At 40.6% G+C, this 16,667-nt stretch overlaps 1 protein-coding gene across 2 annotated transcripts in view; it reads left to right on the top strand.

Moving 5' to 3' along the window:
* The window catches only part of TMEM121 (transmembrane protein 121), a 131,862-nt gene that overhangs the window by 18,019 nt on the left and 97,176 nt on the right, over positions 1 to 16,667 (top strand). Inside the window, exon 1 of one of the 2 annotated variants that reach the window (XR_013215102.1) lies at positions 2,176 to 2,658. The exons of the other annotated variant lie outside the window; for it this stretch is intronic. The gene's annotated coding sequence lies outside the window, so the exon portion shown is untranslated. Of the gene's footprint in view, positions 1 to 2,175; positions 2,659 to 16,667 lie in introns of those variants that run through there. 2 annotated transcript variants of the gene reach the window in all.

Raw genomic sequence — 16,667 nt, forward strand, 5'->3', positions numbered from 1 at the left:
AGTTAACACATCCGGCATGATCGCGTCCCAGGAAGGGGGCGGGGCTTAGCGCCGAGCGGCTTCGCCGCTGCGGCGATACCGCCGCCCCTCCGGACCGTGAAGCCATACCCTAAGGGTCTGGTTAGATACGCTGGAGGATCAACTGGAGCAGAGGGTCCCTAGGGATACCATCCTGGCCTCAATCCAAACCATTAAAGGGGCAGCAGCATTTCTGTCAGACGCATCAGCAGACTCAAATTCAACTTAAATTAGCAGCCAGATCAGCCGCGCTATCTAATGTGGGTCATAGGATGTTTTGGCTAAAGACTTGGCAGGCGAGAAGCAAACTACGTTCCCTCCCCACATCAAAATATATACCGTAATTGCCTAGTAAAGTGGCAGCTTCTTGAAAACGATACATCCAAACCAGAAAAAAGGAAGCTATATGCCATAAAATGTACATTTTAATTGATATATAAAGTTTAAAATCATTTCTTAAAAGTCAAGAAAAAAGAGATATAAACATGGGAACAATATATGCAAAAAATATATGCCACATCTTGAAGGTAAGGTGCTGAAGATTAAAAGAGTGAAAAATGTCAACATTAGATGATATAATATATGTATGGAAGTTACTTCCACACAAAACAATATATATGAGGCCCAATAGAAAATTATATATATATATATATATATATATATATATATATATATATATAAGAGATTGTAACCACAATACGGGGCAAAAATAATAATGATAATAATAATAGTAATATATTATAATGCCCCAGTGATAACAATAAACGTGAGTGGAAACCACTCCTACCATGAAGAAAACCAACCACCTAGGGCAAGGATGACAGTCCCAGAAAAAAGGAAAACAGAGCAGGGTATATATATTAATATATATAAATCTTTATTAGTGGTAATGATCCATAAAAATAAAAAGTGCACATGTTGGATAAAATAATTAAAATAAAATTTCAGACAGATATATATAATAGCCAGATAGGTCTACGGTGTACCAAAAGAGATTAAGCAATTATATAGTAGTTATATGTATATGTCCACCAGATATATAAATAATTAAAAGCAATGAATGAAAACGTGAACCTTAAAAATGAAAAAAGTAACCCATAATAGGGTTAAAAAGGAAAGTGCCGATTGTGCAAAAGTGCAAACATGCAGTATAAGTTAGTGTAAATCACTCAAAAAATCTATCAGGTGCATCGCACACAAAAAACAATAAAGTGGGCAGTATGAAATAAGGAGGACATATACCTTATGGCGTCACCGTATCCAACAAAACGCACACCCGACGCGCGTTTCGGATACACGATCCTTCGTCAGGGGGTCCTATCTGGCTATTATATATATCTGTCTGAAATTTTATTTTAATTATTTTATCCAACATGTGCACTTTTTATTTTTATGGATCATTACCACTAATAAAGATTTATATATATTAATATATATACCCTGCTCTGTTTTCCTTTTTTCTGGGACTGTCATCCTTGCCCTAGGTGGTTGGTTTTCTTCATATATATATATATATATATATATATATATATATATATATATATATATATATATATATATATATATATATATATATATATATACACGCAATACAGACCAAAAGTTTGGACTGACCTCATTTAAAGAATGACTAGTAGAGCTGCAGCTTGACTGGCAGAATACATTGGGGCACATGCAGGAAATTTTGTCCATTTTTTCTATTTTCCTAGATTATAATGCGCCATTAAGTCCACAGCGCTTTACAGACATCATCACCTCTGTCCCCATTGGGGCTCACAATTTACATTCCCTATCACTATGTCTTTAGAGTTTGGTAGGGAACCCACGCAAACACGGAGAGAACATACAAACTAAAGATGTTGTCCTTGGTGGGAAATGAACCCAGGGCCCCAGCGCTGCACAACTACAGTGCTAACCACTGAGCCACCGTGCTCCTCCATTATATTTAGTGATAAAGGAGGAGTTTGGCTATTTCCATTATAATAAGGGATTGTTATTTATGCAATTCCCTTGTATACAGCTCTGAAATTGGTGCTTTCTTTCTTTTCTTTCTTTTTTTCTTAGAATTTCTTGATTTATCCAGATACATCCTGTACCAAGGACTAGTATCCCCCCCCCCTCCCAATACACCTCCCCAAAAATAGCATCCTGATCAGTGTGCATAGCACTGGATGCTGATGCTGTGCAGATGCAGCAGTTTGCAGGAGACATTGACATGTAATGGGTGGGAACCCTCCTCTGTATTTCTGCTTGGTACAAGTCTGTAGGAGAAGGAGAGAGGCATCAGTGCTCCTTGCCTTCATCCCCCTCCCCCTACACAACAGTATCTCCACTGTTACTGGCATTCATCCTACAAATGACTGCTTGAATGCAGTGCTGTGCTGCTGGCTCCATCCACTGAGTGCAGCCTACTGGAGGGGGGACACAGGAGCAAGCAGCAGCTTTTAAAGACAAGAGCAAAACGGTGGGCGATTTACAGGGCATTGCCAAAGACCATCAGGGCCATCAAGGATACTGCTGGATTGCACAGGCATAATGGTCTTGCTGGAGATCACTGCAAACCTGATTGGATTTAATATTGGTACCCAGCTGTTGCAAATGTCTTAGATGCAAGAAGGAGTGATTGGCTGTTTGCTAAAGGTAAGGCTACAAAATAACAGACGTGTATCTACATTTATAAATATTTAACATTGGGATATTCCATACATACAATTTATTATTGATATTTATAAATAAAATGCAGAATAGAGACTTCAATACATCTGCTCAATTTTCTAGACCATTTGTGTATATATTTCTTTTTTGGGGGAATAAAGAAAAATCTGCCCGACCCTGTGGCATTTATATATCTATAGGGTCGGACAGGTTTTTTTCTTTTATTTGGGAATCATGCAAGTTGAGTGGAGCCTGAATTGGCCTCAGTTTTTGTGAGCCTTTTAGTTTTTATGTGGCTTTTTTTCCTCCTATAAAGCCTGTAGAGGTGACCTGTTTAATAGCGGAGATCCAAGAATTACATAAGAGGCTTAGTGTATATACATATATATATATATATACTTATATGTAATCATCCAGATCCTATTGGATATAGATATGTAGACACGTCTGATTAGCACAGGCTGCCAATTATTTACAGATAACTGTAAGACCACCGAAGATGTGATGATTAATTACGGATAGGATAAAATTAAGGATTTCAACTCAGAATTTGAAGTGGGACTGAAAAAAAAATTCAGGTGAAGGTTGGCAAGTGTTTTATGTCTCCGATTTTGCCCTGGTCTTATAGAGGGGGGAAATGTACAGTCACATATAGCCAGAAGGCCTTATCAGTGATGAAATGCTTTGCCACAATCTCACATGACTAATACCAGATGTATCAAATTTTCTTTAAAAAAAAAAAAAAGTGTGCCACTCATCCGTTCCGAGAGGGCAGTGTTTGGTTTCTTTCTTTTTTTTTTTTTTTTCTTTTTAAACATCTGCACCCACGTGTCCCCCCCAAAAAAGGGAAAATGCTTCTGTTTTTCCAAAATATCAAATTGCATAGATGAAACTTTCATCTATCTGTGCAGATGTTACAAAGTGATTTCCAGGCCCTGCTGCTGCTTGTGAGGGGGCGCTCGGTAATGCATCCAAACCCATTGACTTCTTATCAGACATTTTCATAACTTTGACTCTCCATCGCATCCATCAGAATTATTTTGGGGGTGTATTGATGACGGCACGTTACCAAGCAACATGGCCTCCTTATATCCTAGATATCCAGCTTTTTACGTTCCCAAGACATCTTCGTAAAAGTCGAGATATATTTGCAAAAATTTGTATGGAGCCCCTTAACTTAAGTTCTGCTTTCTCTAGTGCAATTTTAGACAAGCAGATTGTGAATCGCTGCTCACAGTGGGGGGTCTTCTTGGTTGGTGCCCCCTTACTTACAGCAGCTGTTTGTAGTGTGTGGGTGGGTGGATGGATTGAGGCTGCTTTGAAGATAAAGAGGAAAGTAAGCTTGACATGATACCCACTTAAGTCAGTAAGTGTCAAAGCAGTCCATTACTTGCAAGATCCCTGGTTTCAGCCATTAAAAGAAGGCAATTTAGGAGTTTCTTAAAGGGATTGTCTGTAAGTAGGGTCACTAGTGATGAGATGAATGCTGACGGTTTAAAACAACTGTTCTGGGGCATACTGTTTTTCTTTATGGAGACCACCAGCTGGTATAGGGCAACCTAAAGCCCAGACAGTGCTCCCTGGGGAAGTAGTATGCCAGAAGAAGAAAGTAGGCTATCTAGCCTCACCTATTGGTGGAATATCCGACTCTGTAACAAGCCTTTCCACATTCGCCAAACATGGCCTAAAATCCAATTTCCGAAAGTTGACAACCAATGTAAAGTGAAGCAAGTTACCTCTCCCCACAATGAGGAGGAATAAATGAGGCATAATATTTATTTAGGGTTTCAGCAACTGAAAATCACTTCCATAAATCAGAACTGGGCCGCTTCTGGTGCATGTGCTTGGACTTACACAAACCCCGATATGTCAGAATGTTAGGAGTTCTAGAAAATGAGACAACCACACTGTCTAGAAAAATGGGACCTGCAAAGATTTTTTATTTTATTTTTTTTTGGGGGGGGGGTGTCACTCATTGTAGTTCGGCACAATTTTAGGAATGTGTAGAAGCTTTTGGTTACTGACAATGATTAGTTACTGGTCCAGTATAGGCCAGAATATGGGACAGTCTCATTTTTTGGAATTAATGGTGCCTGGCATCAAATTTATTTCCTTGATTTGTCTGTCTATCATGTTATTGGAGGGAAACTGCCAGCAGGTTTTAGTATACCCAACTGATATAATCTGCGTCAGGTCCCTCTAATGCAGGTTAAATTCATACCTTTTGTTTGTTTTCTGAATCCTTTTTTCCGTTCCAAAGTAATCGCATTCACAATTTTAATGTAAATGAGCCACAACTGCAGCTCTGGGGCCTCTCTCTTTATTTTTCCCCACCCACTGTCATCCTCTGGTCTGAATTACATATCACTTGTCTGAGTGATCCTTCTCCCCCCACCAGAGATCCCGTTCAATCGCAGTCATTCCCTGGGGCGGCGTATGCAAAGAACTATAGTCTGGCCCTCAAAACGTCATCACAACTTGACTATGCATGTTTCAGCAAATTGGTAATAATACGTATATATATATTTTTTTCTTTAATACCTTTCAAGGTATTCTTAAAGGTATTGTCCACTAATCAGACATCCCCTTTTGAATCCCTGTGTCCCCCCAATAAATTACTAACACTTATATTGGCGCTGTTCTAGCGGTGTCGGCACTGACTCTCCCAGGGACTGCGTGACATTATGTCATGCGATCCCTGCTGCCAATCAGCTCTGGCTTCACTCTCCCCTCTTTCAGACAAAGCAAGAAATCCAGAGGAAGTGAGAGAACAGCCGCAGCTGTAAGTTCCACCGGTTGTCAATTATGTCCTTGAAAAAGCAGAGTGAAGCCAGCTCTGATTGGCTGCAGTGATCACGTGACATATCAATGTGACGTGAGCCCCAGAAGAGCCAGTGCCAATGCCACTGGAACAGCGCCGACACCGCTGGAACAGCGCCAACACCGGAGGTGAATATAAAAGTGTTATTATTTTACTGGGGGGGGAGGGAGCTTAGGGATCCAAAAGATGTCCGATTAGTGGACAACCCCCTTTAAGTTACGATCGTTTTTTTCCCAAACTCCCAAAAAAAAGTCCAAATTTTTTTAGAAAAAACAAGAAAGAAACAAGCTAAAAAAGACCCATTTGTTGAAAACATTTTACATTTCTGATCATATTTGTCTCCATAATACCGCCAAATAGTGCCATGCTGCAGTATATTTATCAATAAAATACCACCACTTATTAGCCAAATATAATTCAGAATGCAAGTAATAATCTGTTACAGTCACCACATAGCAAGGCCATGTTGTTCATAATACTTAAGTCATAATGCCGCAACTCTGTTCTCAAATAATACAACCGTACACTCCTAAACATTACTGGATGGAATGCCCCGGGAACTGGCAGCCCTGTGCAGTTGTCCTGTTTTCCTTTCCATAAAACCTGCCCTGTTATAGATTGGGACTGCCTATGGTGTGTTGGTGTCCTGACTCTCACCGAGTAGCAGAAGTGAGAGGATAGAAGGATTAAGCATGTTGGATCTCAATATGGCTGATCCCTATGTCTGGCACTGCTTTACTTCACTCTTCCAGTTGACAACAGAAATGAGTGCATGGTGGTAGCATGGGAGGTATGGATATATATTCTGTAACATAAAATAATAAATCCAGAAAATACTCACCCTCCTCTTTGGGTCCAGCGCTGCTTCGGTTTCATCTTTTTGGCTACCATGATGACGTCAATCATTGAGCTCAGCAACTCTTGCTGTCTAGAAAGGCTGAGCAGCTGATCTCAGTGATTGGCTGCAGTGGTGATGTTACTGATGAGTCGGCGTGAAGAAAACTCTAAGGCCAAAAAAAGGTATCGGAGCAGTGGTGGAGAGCTAGCGCTGGACTTGACATAGGGTGAGTATTGTCTGATATTGTTATTTTACAATTACAGAAAATGTTTGAGGTCCACTTTTATTTTTTTTTTAAATGGAAAACTCCTTTAAGGCGACTACATCATCTGCATAGAGATTGTGTGTTCCTCCTGTGTTTTCCTCAGTTTTCTCTGGTTAATCCGGTTTCTCAAAAACACATACTGATAGATTGTGCGCCCTAAGTGATGACAATGTATGTAAAGCGCTGCAGAATAAGGTGGAGCTATATAAGCAAGATTGAAAACACTGAGATTATGTCACTGTTACTGATATAACCACCTGTAGTTTTTACCTCTTTTAATAACTGTCTCACCACATGGTCTTTCTCTCCATGTCTTCCCTTATTTCTCCTCTACATACATCTGTCTTTACATTACAATACCATATCAACTCTCAAACATTTATATCTTTGTTCAGAAGATGGTGTTTAAAGAAGACCCGAGGCTGTTCTCCTGAATCCGTCGTTGCTTTTCTTGTCATCCTGCGCCTTTCCATTCCTGAGATATCGCTTCCTCATCTCTGTATATAAATCTAATCTTGTTAGCCAACTAGGCGTGGTACCCATAGATTGACCACACCCACCTGGCTAAAGCAACTAGACTTACATACTGGGAAGATGGGGCCATATCTCAGGAACGGAGAGGTGCAGGAAAAAAAGAAAAACAACACTGGATTCAGGAGAAAAACGGCTTTTACGGCAGGTAAAAAAAAATATCACAGAGACAAGCACATTTTAAGTTAATATAATGACACCATCTGACACACCACGTCATATGCCCAATTTAATCAGTCTGGCAATTCATATTATTAGTTATTTTTGGGTTGGAGGATATTTGGCAGGTGCTACTGGCTGCATGGCAGGGTTGCTGGGTGTTTGTAAGGGCTAGTGTATACTGACAGTGACATTGCATACTGATTATCTATCAGGGATCTTGTTATTATGCACTTGCCGTGCTTCAGAAGCATCAGAACAGCACTGAGCCGCCGCCATGTGAGATATCTCCAACATTAACACCCTGTTAAATTGATGGAGACAAAACGGTAGCAGGTTCCTTTTTGGGGCGCTACTTTGCAGGAGACCATTTAAGCACTTCATTTTCAGGTGTCCTTCGCTTTCATAATATCCTTTATATATATTCATTCATTCATTTTCTTTCCACTTAAACATTACTGAATATTGCTTTAGGCAGTGCAAAAATATATTTACAGTAAAATTCAGTGACTTAGAAGATATCCTACACGAGGAAGCCACATACAGGATCAGTGAAATGCGTGGGCTTTACAATACACCTGATCCGAGAGGATACCCTGTTTGGTTGGTGACCTACAGTTTTTCATATGTTCTCTGCTCACAATCTTTTTCTGGGGCGTTAGATATTACATTATAGTTTGTATATACATATCTTTTTCATATTCACATCAGTTTCTCATAATCTTCTTCTGGGCGTCTACACATGTCGATATTTTATTTGTATATTTATTTATTTTTTGGGCATCGACCACACTGGTATTCAACTTCCGCACGAAACCATATATATTGTATTGCATATATTATTGTAATGGTAACGTCTGTAGGTCATGTAAATGGCACTAAGGGCCAGTTTCCAAAAGGCAAGGAGAGTTAACGTTCACCCACGATATTCACAAAACCATATATACTGCTTTTTGCTGCAACAGGACTAAGTTGTGGGATTCTGTGATTGGGTTATTCCCAATAATTCAATTTTCCGTTTTATATTTTTGCAGCAGAGCCTCTAGCTATCATGGATCTTTAAAAGTCTTTTCATACATGCCAAAGGAAACTTTTGGGCCCTTTAGGCTCCGGGTCCGTATGCGAATGCAACACCTGTACCCGCTATAGTTATGCCCTTGCATACAGCAGACAACACTATTGTAATGGCAAAAAGCACTTCTTACTGGAGTTGTTGTGAATGGGTTCACACGGCTTGGTCCATCGGCTATGACTATAATCTGTAGCTGAGAACCTCCTCCTGTCTGACGGCATCCACTGCTCTTTTTTTGATTAGCTGGTCTGGCGCGACATGACATGTGCAATACCCTGAAATGATGTCAATTCATACCATCTAAACAAAGAGGTGGTTCCTTGGGCTCTGTCCAGTGGCCAGATATTATTGAGGTGGGCCGAGTCTGGCAAATCAACTCTACTTCTTATTCTTGCCAGTTTACATGAAAGATAGGCGATGTTTTGGCTCCCCAAACACTCAGAATGGGCATTTTTTGTGGCTCTATGTATCTTTTTGGGATTTAATCTTCCCATTTGTAATGACCTTGTCTCAATCTGTATGGCGGATGCTGTTACTTATTGTGCTCTAAGTAGCTCTAAGGGCCAGCTTACAAAAGGCAAGGAGAGTTAACGTTCACCCACGATATTTAACGGAGAATGAATGACAGTGACTAGTATGTGACAAAAAGTTGCTCCATAAGTCTCAGAAAATGATGGCTTGAGGAAGAACACAATGAGTTGGATAATACATATTGGGGATGATGAAGCTGGAGGCCATAACGACAGATACTTTCAGGTAAAACAGAGTTTGTGCCTGGAACTGATAAGCCTTAAATACCATGAGTCACAAAATTTTAGAGCTAGTTGGATTTTTTGCAACTTGCATGTCATTGTTATGGTACCATAAAGGGTCAGAATGCAACCCCCATTCATCTGCATTATGCTAGGATGTAACAGCGGAACCTAGCAATCTTTAGACATGCGACCTGTATTTCAAACTTTGTCACAATCTAGCAACAGCCTAAAAAGAGATGATAATATTGCGGATGCTATCCTGTCAGGGGGCAACATGTAAAGCAGGAGGAGCTGAGAAGATTGATATATTGTTTTATGGTTAAATATTCATCATAACTTGCATTTTATACTTTAAATTCCTCCTATTCTGTTCTTTGAAGTCAAGTGGGCGGTCCCACTAACAGAAGTAATTTAATATGACCGCCCACTGGACTCGTTACGTATAGAAAGAACAAGGATTTAAATAAATGAAATAAAAGTTATGCTTTTAAATAGTTATCTTTTCCCATTCAACTATATATCAATCTGCCCAGAGTCTCCTGCTCTATATCATGCTGCCCAGTTATAACACCGCTCTTACAACGTGACGGTTTCATTTTGAGTTCCACGGCCTCCTGCGCCTTAGATGTGGGTCTGCAATTTCCAAAAACTTGCCCCTTGGTAGTTTAATAATTAAGTCCTATTTTTATTGTTTTTAGATCTTAATCTAATTTGTTTTTGTTTATTAAGACGATTTTTTAATTTTATTTTACCTAACGATATCTTGGCCTATTCAGTTTCTGTTTGCCATTCAAGCAAATAAAAAATTCTGTTAAAATGCCGTAGTTGGTGGCGTAAGAAAGAATAGTGACATTTTTAGAAGTGAAGTTTAATAATTCTTATTACTTTATTCTTAAGTTCTGGGCCACAGGCCAACCAGCGGCACTAAACGAGCGTCGATAAGTAAATATTTTGGACCATGGTGTATTTTATATGCCTCCAATTTCAATTTCATATCAAGACTTGCAGAGGGCCTTTTGCTCACAAATTTGGTAATACTCAAGGAAACAAAAATATGGCATACTCTAACCCAGGGGTGGGTAATTAACTTTACAGTTGAGCAACATAATAGACTGTGACTGTTGTGGAGGGCTGAACCAATAAACTGAAATTAATTCTGCTCAAAATTAACAAACATATTAATCACAATTAGTATTTTATGTTAATATTAATTATATCACTTAATATTGAGCAGAATTAAATACTCTGACATCCCCCCCTATATACCATATGAACCTACCATCTATATTATTATTATTATTATTTATTTATATAGCACCATTAATTCCATGGTGCTGTACATGAGACGGGGTTACATCAAAATACAAATATCACTTACAGTAAACAAAACTAACAACGACAAACTGGTACAGAGGGAAGAGGACCCTGCCCTTGTGGGCTTACATTCTACAAGATTATGGGGAAGGAGACAGTAGGTCGGGGGTTGCAGTAGCTCCGATGGTGTTGAGGTGGCCGTGTGGTCTTTACAGGCTGTAAGCTTCTTTGAAGAGATGGGTTTTCAGGTTTCTTTTGAAGGATTCAAATGTGGTGGATAACCGGATGTGTTGGGGCACTGAATTCCAGAGGATGGGTGATATTCGGGAGAAGTCTTGGATGCGATTGGGTGAGGAGCGAATAAGCGTGGAGGAGAGGAGGAGGTCTTGGGAGGACCGGAGATTACGTGATTACTATATACAGTATGAGCCCCCACCCAGTCTCCCTATAGACACCATGAAACACCACACAGCCCCCTATGTACAGTATGAGCTTACATACAGTTCTCCTATATAGAGACTGAGCCCCACATAGCCTGACTATATACAGTATGTGTCCCTGCATACAATATGAGCCACCATATAACTCCTACATGCGGTATGAGCCACAGAAAGCCTCTATATATAGTTTGAACCCCTACATAGCTCTATATACAGTATGAGCCATCAAATAGCCTCTATATACAATGAGCCCCCTTATAGCCTCCTATATACAGTGTGAGCCCCCACATAGCCTCACTGTATACAGTATGAGTCCTCACATAGCCTCTTATATACAGTTTGAGCCTACACATAGCCACTTATATTCAAGCACACATCCCATACACATACTGTATGGAAAAAACCTCGCTCCCATTCCCCCAGTGCACTGAGTCTCCTTACAGCAGATGTGATGTAGTAATGGGAATATGTCGGCTGTCTCAGTCGTCAACACTGGTGAAAGAAGGAGCCAGCGGTTCCGTCCTCCCCCAATGTGTTCACCGTTATCTGCACAGATAGCGGAGATATCAGGACGCTGAGGGCAGCAGGTGAGGGCATGATGCGGCCCGTGGGTCACCGTTTTCAGCCCTTTAGCTGTCTCAGTGCGTAGACCTAACCGGAACAGCCAGAGGGCCGGATGTGGCCCGCAGACCACACTTTGCCCTAGATTGCTCTAACCCAATACAGATATACCATTCCATACAATCATCGCTTTTAGGGGATAATTTGAATCCTCATGGAGGCACCATATGGATCTGTATTAACATGAAGTGTACAATTTCCATATTTGCAATTTTTAAACTAGCCATCAGACTTAGTAGTAAACTCCAGCTTCCTTGTGGGCACAAGAATTTAAGGTTTAATAGACTGAGCCCATCACTGTTTGTACAGAAGCTTTATCTGAGCATGCTGTCATCTGAGTATGCAGGAGGAGAAAGTGAGCTGTGACATCCCATATTGTGAATGGAGGATTCTGTGATATCAGCTGTATAGAGAAATTTAATCAGTCATTGTGCAGTAGGAGGTGAGATTTTACATCACCTATTGTGAATGGTGACTGCTGTGTTATCTACTGTATATAGAGGTGTTATCAGTCATTGTACAGGAGGAGGAGGTGAGCTGTGCCATCACCTATTGTGAATGGGGGATCCTATGTTATCTACTGTATATAGAGGTGTTATCAGTCATTGTACAGGAGGAGGAGGTGAGCTGTGCCTTCACCTATTGTGAATGGGGGATCCTATGTTATCTACTGTATATAGAGGTGTTATCAGTCATTGTACAGGAGGAGGAGGTGAGCTGTGACACCACCTATTGTGAATGGTGGATCCTGTGTTATCTACTGTATATAGAGGTGTTATCAGTCATTATGCAGGAGGGGGAGGTGAGCTGTGCCATCGCCTATTGTGAATGGGGGATCCTATGTTATCTACTGTATATAGAGGTGTTATCAGTCATTGTACAGGAGGGGGAGGTGAGCTGTGACATCATCTATTGTGAATGGTGGATCCTGTGTTATCTATTGTATATAGAGGTGTTATCAGTCATTGTACAGGAGGGGGAGGTGAGCTGTGACATCACCTATTGTGAGTGGTGAATCCTGTGTTATCTACTGTATATAGAGGTGTTATCAGTCATTGTACAGGAGGAGGAGGTGAGCTGTGACATCATCTATTGTGAATGGTGGATCCTGTGTTATCTATTGTATATAGAGGTGTTATCAGTCATTGTACAGGAGGGGGAGGTGAGCTGTGACATCACCTATTGTGAATGGTGAATCCTGTGTTATCTACTGTATATAGAGGTGTTATCAGTCATTGTACAGGAGGAGGAGGTGAGCTGTGACATCATCTATTGTGAATGGTGGATCCTGTGTTATCTATTGTATATAGAGGTGTTATCAGTCATTGTACAGGAGGGGGAGGTGAGCTGTGACATCACCTATTGTGAGTGGTGAATCCTGTGTTATCTACTGTATATAGAGGTGTTATCAGTCATTGTGCAGGAGGGGGAGGTGAGCTATGACATCACCTACAGTGGCATGTAAAAGTTTTGGAACCCATGGTCAAAATTACTGTTATTGTGAACAGTTAAGCAACTTGAAGATTAAATGATCTCTTGAAGGGCTGAAGTGAAAGATGACACATTTCCTTTGTATTTTAGGCAAAAAAAAATTATACGGTCATTTTTTACATTTTAAAAATTACAAAAAAGGAAAATGGGCCAATGCAAAAGTTTGTGTGCTCAGATAACTTTGACCAAGGTTTCAGACATTAATTAGTCTGTTAGAGTTACAGCTTGTGCACTATCATCATTAGTAAAGGCCAGGTGATGCAAATTTCCCAGCTTTATAAAAACCCAGTCTACTCTAACCTTGTGCCAAAAAACAGCAGCCATAGGTTCTTCTAAGCAGCTGCCTAGCACTGTGAACATGAAAATGGTGGAGCCCCACAAGGCAGGGGAAGGCTATAAAAAGATAGCAAAGCGTTTTCAAGTTGCCCTTTCGTCAGGTCAAAATGTAATTAAGGCAGTTAACAGGAACAGTGGAAGTCAAGATAAGGTCTGAAAGACCAAGCAAAATTTCAGTGAGTGCTGCTCGTGAGATTGCTAGAGAGACGAATCAGAAAAAGACTTTCAGAAAGATTTAGCAGACTCTGGAGTTGTGGTACAGTGTTCTACTGTTCAGACACCTGCACAAATATGGCCTTCATAGAAGAGTCAACAGTAGAAAACCTCTCCTGCCTCTTCACCATAAAATTCAGGGTCAGAAGTATGTAAAAGCACAAGTAACCAAGCCTGATGCATTTTGGAAGCAAGTCCTGTTGACCGATGAGGTTAAGATAGAACTCCTTGGCCACAGTGATCAAAGGAATGTGTGGAGGAAAAAGGGCACAGAATTTTAGGAAAAGAACATCTCACCAACTATTAAGCATGGGGGAGGATCAATCATCCTTTAGGATGGTATAGCAGCCAATGGCATGGGGAACATTTCACGGGCAGAGGATTCAAGAGAATGGATTCAATGAAATTTCAACAAATTCTTGATGCAAACATAGCATCATAAAAAAAGCTGAAGTTGAAATGAGGATGTCTTCTACAAATGGGTAATGATCCTAAACACAAGTCAGAATCCACAATAGATTACTTCAAAAGGCGCAAGCTGAAGGTTTTACAATGGCCCTCACAGTCCCCTGATGTGAACATCTGTGGCTAGACCTCAAAATAGCAGAGGATGCAAGACGACCCAAGAATCTCACAGAATTGGGTGAGTTTCCCAAGGAAGAATGGATGAAAATCCCTCAAACAAGAATTGAAAGACTCATGTCTGGCTACAAAAAGCACATTCAAGTTGTGATACTTTCAAAACGGGGTGCTACTAAGTACTAACCATGTAGGGTGCCCAAACTTTTACATCAGACCATTTTCCTTTTTGTCATTTTTTAAAATGTAAAAGATGACTTTTTTGCCTAAAATGCAAAGGAAATGTATCATCTTTAACTTTAGGCCTTTTGGTGATCATTTCATCTTCAACTTGCCCAACTGTTCACAATAAGGCTGCTTTCACACATCCGTTTTTTCGTTTCAGGCACAATCCGGCAGTTTTAGAAAAAAACGGATCCGTTTTTTTTTTTACGCCGGATCCGTTTTTTCCCCATAGAGTTGTATTAGCGCCGGATTGTGCCTGAAGGACATGCGTTTCATCCGTTTTGTGCCGGATCCGTCCCTTCAGGCTTTTTTGCCGGACACAAAAAACGTCTACTGCAACGTTTTTTCTGTCCGGCGAAAAAGCCTGAAAGGACGTTTGCGGCAATAAACGCATGGAATGGATGTGTGAACGAACGGTTCCGGCTGCCGAATCCTTTTTTGTACACTGAGCATGCCCAGAAGCTTTGTTATGCATGCTGGTCTCTCTCTCTCTCTCGCGCTCTCTCTCTCTCTCTCTCTCTCTCTCTCCTCGTCCCGGTATCAACATGTCTAAAATACATGCGCAGTAAAGAAAACCGGATGCGCCGGATCCAGCTAAAAAACTGATCCGGTGCATCAGTTTTTCACAATTTAAACTGGATCTGTTTTTTTGTAAAACTGCCGGATTGTGCCTGAAACAAAAAAACGGATGTGTGAAAGCAGCCTAAGGCCATGTGCACACGTTGCGGATTTCTTGCAGAAATTTCCTGAAGAAAACCGGAAATTTTCTGCAAGAAATCCGCATTTTTTTTTTTGCGTTTTTTTTCTGTTTTTTTCGCGTTTTTTTCGCATTCTGCAAGCGTAATTAGCTTGCAGAATGCTAAAGTTTTCCAAGCGATCTGTAGCATCGCTTGGAAAACTGACTGACAGGTTGGTCACACTTGTCAAACATAGCGTTTGACAAGTGTGACCAACTTTTTACTATAGATGCAGCTTATGCAGCATCTATAGTAAAAGATAGAATGTTTAAAAATAATAAAAAAAATAAAAAAATGCTTATACTCACCCAGACATCTCATCAGCGGCGTCCGTTCGTCTTCCTATAGCTGGTGTGTGCGCACAGGGCCTTCCGTGACGTCACGGTCACGTGAGCGGTCACATGACCGCTCACGACCAATCACAGGACAGTGACGTCATCGGCAAGGTCCTTCGCCGCACATCAGCTACAGGAACCGAACGGCAGCGTGCAGCGGTGAGGCGGGAACACTGCGCGGGACATCGAGGGTGAGTATAGGACTATTTTTTATTTTATTTCTTATTTTTTGACCACTTATATGGTGCCCAGTGCGTGGAGGAGAGTCTCCTCTCCTCCACCCTGGGTACCAACCGCACATAATCTGCTTACTTCCCGCATGGTGTGCACAGCCCCGTGCGGGAAGTAAGCAGATCAATGGACTCCTAGGTGTGCGGAATCCCTGCAATTCCGCATTTTTAATGAACATGTTGCTTTTTTTCCGCTATGCGATTTTTTCGCGGAAAAAATCGCAACATTTGCACAAAAAATGCGGAATACCTTGTAAATAATAGGAGGCATATGTTAGCGTTTTTTTCGCGTTTTTATAGCGAAAAAACGCGAAAAAAACGCTAAAAATCCTGAACGTGTGCACATGGCCTTACAGTAATTTTAACCAGGGCTGCCCAAACTTTTACATGCCACTGTATTGTGAATGGAGGATCCTGTGTTTTCAGCTGTGTATGGAGTTTAGTCATTGTTCAGGATAAGGAGGAGGTGAGCTGTGACATCATACATTGTAAATAGATAAGTATACACTATGTTCCAAATTATTATGCAAATTACATTTTTATCAGATTTTCCTAAATGGTCGGTGCAACTGACAGTCAGTCTAATAAAAGTCATCACCCGTTAGATTATACATCGAATTTTATTGAAGAAACCTCCCAATGATAACAGATAATCTCCAAAATGAATAAAAACTCAAAATGCACTGTTCCAAATTATTATGCACAGTAGAATTTTTATACATTTGATATGTTTTAAAGAACTGAAAATGCTCATTTGTGGAATTTGCAGCATTAGGAGGTCACATTCACTGAACAGAAAAGCTATTTAACTCCAAAACATCCCAACAGGCCAAGTTACATGTTAACATAGGACCCTTCTTTGATGTTACCTTCACAATTCTTGCATCCATTGAATTTGTGAGTTTTTGGAGAGTTTCTGCTTGTATTTCTTTGCATGAAGTTGGAATAGCCTCCCAGAGCTGCTGTTTGGATGTGAACTGCCTCCCACCCTCATAGATCTTTTGCTTGATGATACTCCAAAGGTTCTCTATA

Source organism: Ranitomeya variabilis, chromosome 1, assembly GCF_051348905.1.
Source record: "Ranitomeya variabilis isolate aRanVar5 chromosome 1, aRanVar5.hap1, whole genome shotgun sequence".
NCBI lineage: Eukaryota > Metazoa > Chordata > Amphibia > Anura > Dendrobatidae > Ranitomeya > Ranitomeya variabilis.